Here is a 6254-nt window from a genome sequence, read left to right on the forward strand (position 1 = left end):
TCTTTTTAGGCACATGAGATCTGATTTGATCAGCTGTCAAGTGTCCCTAACAGTCTCGGGTGGCATCGCGATACAAGTTCGTGCCAGAAGCACGTCACAAACCCACATGTTCACAGGGCGCCGATGGGTTGGCATGGCAATTGGGGGTCTGGATTCATAGAAGAGGATGTTTTTTGCTACACATAGCAGGACTGAAGCCCTGCTATGTGAAGCACAAGCGATCCGATGTTTGCATCTTCAAGTCTCCTAAGGAGACAATTATAGCAAACAAAAAGTAGAAAAAAGTGTTCAAAAATATAAAAAATATCAAAATAAAACAATAAAAAAATACACGTTTGGTATTGCTGCATTTTAAGATTTTTTTTGTTGTCACAACATTGAAGTAAAATGCAATAACAGGCGATCAAAACATCATATCTACCCAAAAATGCTATCAATAAAAACGTCAGCTAGGCGCGAAAAGAATAGATCATCACCCAGCCCCAGAAAAATGAAAATGCTACGGGTCTCAGAATATGGCGCTATTTTGTTTTCTTGTTTTTTAACAAACTTTGGATTTTTTTTCACCACTTATACAAAAAAGAAGCTATACATGTTTGGCATCTGCAAATTCACAATGACCTGGAGAATCATAATGACAGGTCAGTTATAGCATTTAGTAAAAAGGAAAAGAAAAATATTAAATGGAAAGAGGGGGGCACATCTAAAGAAGAATATAAAGCTGTCTGCAGGGAATACGCTGGAAGAGCTGAAGCCAGTAATGAAATGAGGCTTGAAATGGAGACCAAAAGCAGTAAAAAAAATACTTGGGGGTATATAAAAAAAACAGAAGAAAAGTCAAAGATGCTGTAGGATTTTTCAGAATGAAAAGGGTGAAGTGGTCAAAAATGATGTTGAGAAGGACGAACTTTTTTGCATCTGTGTTCTCTAAGAAAGCAATTGTAATATCAATTGATCTTTATGGTGCTATCAAATGAATAAAAGAATCCACACTATATATAAATCATTATTATTTATTGTTATAGCGCCATTTATTCCATGGCGCTTTACATGTAAGGAGGGGTAAACATAATAAAAACAAGTACAATAATCTTAAACAATACAGGTCATAACTGGTACAGGAGGAGAGAGGACCCTGCCCGTGAAGGCTCACAATCTACAAAGGATGGGTGAGAATACAGTAGGCGAGGGTAGAGCTGGTCATGCAGCGGTTTGGTCAATCAATAAATAGAGAGATGGTGAGAGAACATCCAGCTAAATTAAATTTAAATCTCCTGTTCCAGATTAATTAAATCCTAGGGTACTAAAAGAGTTAACATAGGAAATTGCAGAACCACTAGCCAGAATATTTGAAAAATCCTGGAGAACAAGAAAAGTCCCGGAAGAATGGAGAAGGGCAAAAGTCCCTATTTCCAAAACAGGAAAGAAGATGAAGCCAGAAAATTACAGGCAAGTGAGCCTTATTTCTATACCAGGAAAGATCTTTGAATAAACTTTTAATCAACATGTATGTAAGTGCTTGGATAAAAATACAGTAATTAACCAAAGCAAGTATGGGTTTGTAGAAAACAAGTCATGCCAGACTAATCTAATTTCCTTCTATGATGTAATCACTGGATGGGTGGATCAGGGAAATGCGGTGAGTATAGTATATGTCAACTTCAGCAAATCATTTGATAACATATCTCATGCTATCTTTATTGAAAAAATGACCAAGTATGGGATTGACAAGGCTACGGTTAGTGAATTCATAACTGGCTCAGTGATCGCACTCAAAGAGTGGTAATAAATGGTTGCACATACAATTGGTGAGTGTTTCAAGTGGGGTTCCACAAGGCTCTGTCCTGGCCCATGTGTTGTTCAACATTTTCATAAATAATCTAGATACGGGAACTGAGGGTAAACTAATCAAATTTGCAAACAATGCAAAGCTAGGAGGGATAGCTAACACTAGAGATGACAAGACAGAGAAAGGATTCAGACGGGTCTAGGTAAGCTCGAACAATGAGCAGCGACTAATAAAATGTTATTTAACAAGGAGAAATACAAGATTCTACATCTGGGCAAGAAAAAATAATTATGTCTATAGAATGGAAGGAATAGAACTAAGCAACAGCATGTGTGAAAAAGACTTGGGTATACTAATATATCACAGACTGCATATGAGTCAACACAGTGATGCAGCAACAAAAAAGGCAAACAAAGTTCTAGAATTTATTAAGAGAAGCATGGAGTCTAGATCACATGAAGTAATTATCCCCCTCTACTCCTCCTTGGTAAGGCCTCATCTGGAATACTGTGTCCAGTTCTGGGCATCAAATTTAAAAAAAAAACATTGAAAGACTGGAGCAAGTTCAGAGAAGAGCTGCCAGGATGGTGAGTGGACTGCAGCGTATGTCCTACGAGGAACGGTTAAAGGATCTGGTAAGGTTTAGCTTGCAAAAAAGAAGGCTAAGAGGAGACTTAATCGCTGTCAACAAATATCTGTAGGGATGTCACAGTGTAGAGGGATCATCATTAGTCTTATTTGCACATGGAAGCACGAGAAGCAATGGAATGAAGCTGAAAGGGAGAAGATACAGATTAGATATTAGAAAAAGCTTTTTGACAGTGAGGGTGATCAATGAGTGGAACAGGCTGCCACGAGAGGTGGTGAGTTCTCCTTCAGAGGCTGGACAGACATCTGTCTAAGTTGGTTTAGTGAATCCTGTGCTGCACTGATCAGGGGGTTTGACAAGGTGACCATTGAGGTCGCTTCTAGCCCTAACATTCTATGATTCTATGGTAAAAACAAAATCATGAAAACAATTGTGAAACTGCACTTTTTTGTGCAATTTCACCACACATGTAATTTTGTTTCCATTTTCTAGTGCACTATATGGTAAAATCAATGGTGTCGCTCAAAAGCACAACTCGACATGCAAAAAACAAGCCATATTGATGGGAAAGTAAAAAAGTTCTATGTCCGGGAAGAAGGGGAGCAAAAAACAAAAATGCAAACGCTGAGAATTCCAAGGTCATGAAGGGGTTAAATTGAGTTACTGATTGGTAACTTTTGTAATATTTTTACCTTTGATAACTGTTTTTCTAATAAGTAGGCAGTGCCTTTAAGTCAACATTTTGAGATATTGGAATAACCTGTGAGATCTGTTGTGGAGAACTATGGGAAGCCACTCAACATGTTGGGATCACATAGTCCTGAAGTTTGGACCCGATTCTTGTCAGAGTCAGGTATTTTGCGGGCAGCAAAAAAGAACATTTTTGCTGAATAAATTTAGAAATAAAAAAATGTGGCTATAGCTGCATTATTTATATAGACATTATATACAATTTTTGATGATAGCTAGGTCCACTTTACAAAGATATTTTTTGTATCATTTGGCAACAAGTTTGTGTCACTTGCATCAAAAAAAGCAAAAAGCCCAAAAAGACTAATTCATCTCTAGCCCAACCTAAGAGCTCATTCAGACATCAAGTTCTAGCCGTACAAGTTCTATCCTTGTTTTTCATGGATAGATCATGTGCTTGTTATAGCCTATGTCACTGTTTGCATATCTGCACATTTTTGTGGACTGATTGGTCTGCCATTCATGGATTAAACGTGCAAATGCAAGTCTATGAGTCAGGGAAAAAACTGGCCAGCACTTGGATGCCATCCGTGTGCTGTTCGTTTTTCTTAAACTGTTTGATAGGAGATGATGGAGAAACCTTTTTCGCATAAGGGAAAAACTGATGAAACTGATGGTAAAAACGGATTCATTGACCAAATTCTGATGAACATGAGCAAAAAACACTTAAGAAACTCGGACCAGAAGAATTGCAAATTAATAAAATACATATTTTTATTAAATAAAAGTTAAAAGACATAACACAATAGACAATATCTAACACAAAAGACACAGAAAGGTATTGATGGATGATCTGACAGGGAAACCTCCATGATCTACAATGGCACTAATCATGAAAAATTCAAGTATACGGACAGAAGACCTTTCACATTTTTTTATGTTGAATTGGACAGACAGTTTAATAGTGACTGCAGAATGGAATAAAACATTTTAGTTTTTCTTTCATTTTGCTTTTCCATTGCAGAGGTATTAGCAATCAAAGTATTTGTCCCCTAATGAGTTAATTTTCGTTAAGTTCAAGCAAGTGGAAGGAAACTGTATGTCCATAGAAAAGAAATCGGATTGGCACATACTGTCCCGTGAAACAAAATCCTTTATTGTGGCATCATCATACCAACAGCAGGCAGATAAAACAGTGGAGCAAATACAGACGATCGTTTCACACTTACATTGCGCCTCAACAGTTGAAGCGCAATGTAAGCATGAAACGATCGTCTGTATTTGCGCTACTGTTTTATCTGCCTGCTGTTGGTATGATGATGCCACAATAAAGGATTTTGTTGCACAGGACGGTATGTGCCAATCTGCTTTCTTTTCTATGGACATACAGATTATTTTCCTTTGGAAGTGGCACCCGTAATCCCTGGTGTGTGTGCAGCTTCAACAAACTTAGGCCATACGGCTATGCCTTTGTCCTGCTTCTCTTCTATGGTATGGGAAGTAAGGAAAGAACACACTCCCATCATCGCTCATAGTAGCTTGCTAAGTATGTGAAATGTAAGGATACAGACCTAATTTCCTGTCTAACCCCCTGCATGGACTAATCTCCTGCATGAGTCCAAGTGGTGGGAAGGGCAGTGCAACTGAGTTTAAGACGTGTCACATTACAAACCCTTTACTCAGCTCTTCTTCTTTCATAGCATTGTGAGCTCTACTGTACTGCCCCCTTACACTGTCTGTCCAGAGCTGAAAGCTAAAAGTATCAGTAATTACACTTGTATCTATTGTACTCAACTTTTAATCACTCTGCAGTGAGATAAGTGCAGTGCCATTATATCTCACACAGAAAGAGCCAAGAACAGGTGAGACCTACTGTGTGAGACATAATGACAGCCTGATCTCACTGCATAGCGATTACAAGTTGAGCACAGCAGACATAAGTGTGATAACTTGGTCTGAAGGAGAAAGAACGATCCAGCTTCCGGGTTAAAATATTTTTATTATAAATCCATAAAAATTACATACACAAAGATGCATGTGAGGATAGGGCAAGGACAAAGCAAATGCATTTTGAATGCAAGTTGCTTTCTTAAACTTGGTGTGCCAGTTTATTTTTTCTTGTTTCAATTCATAAGTGTGATTCTGACATCTCTGGACAGTGTGGGGGAGGGACAATACAGCAGCGCTGATTTTGCTATGAAAAGAGAACTGAGAGAGGGGTTTGTAATGTGACATAGCTAAACTCAGCTGCATTGTCTCTCCCTTCCCCCTACACTGACTCATGCAAGAGGTTATACCAGGAGTTCAAGGTTGTATGATTATATTTCATGCACTGAGAAAACTGCTCAAAGCTATTCAAAGCTATTGTGGGGCGTGTTTGTTTTTTTGTTTGAGTGTTGCTGCCTACTTACAGTATGATTGATCAACATCATAAATGAGGAAGTACAGTGAACACTGTCTGATAATATCTACTTGTCCTCCTTAATGAATAGAAATTCATTAGAGGCCAAACACTTTGTCCGTATCGGAGAGGCAAAATAAAAAACAACTATTTTTTCTGCTCTGCAGCCAAAATTTCATCAGGTGTCCAGTTCAAAATAAAAAAAATTGGCAAAAGGTCCTCTTTAAATTGGGGTGTTAATATGGAAATGATACCTGTAAGAGAGGTTGCAATGAAGTTCAGACCAATGTAGCAGTAAATATCAGTGAATCACACCAAACACACCCAACATAACAAATACGTCTTCACGGGGGTAATAAAACATGAAATGCCAAACATTATTAGTCTATAAATTAAAGCCTAATTTTTAAATAAATTTATGGCAATATAAGAAAGAAGAAAAATAATCTATATAATATTGCAGTTTCAAAAATGTCCCTTCCATGTTTGAGACACATATATCCTTCCTATGTTCTCTGTATAGACAGTTGAGTAGGATGTGTGCGCTCTAGGGCAGCTGTAAAGTAAGGTCAGAAAACTGTTGATAGATTGTAGCTGTTCTCAGGAAGCGATGGAGTAAAGGTCCTCTTTCCATAGACTCAAAGCAGCAATTGAGAAATTCAAAATTCATTAAGAGCCTTTGTGTCTCGGAGGGATATTCACTGTAAAGTATATGAACAGCTTTGGGGGCATTTTTTCTGTTTACTTCAATTCATGTATTTTTGGCTAACATTTATGTTTGGACA

Source organism: Ranitomeya imitator, chromosome 1, assembly GCF_032444005.1.
Source record: "Ranitomeya imitator isolate aRanImi1 chromosome 1, aRanImi1.pri, whole genome shotgun sequence".
Taxonomy (NCBI): domain Eukaryota; kingdom Metazoa; phylum Chordata; class Amphibia; order Anura; family Dendrobatidae; genus Ranitomeya; species Ranitomeya imitator.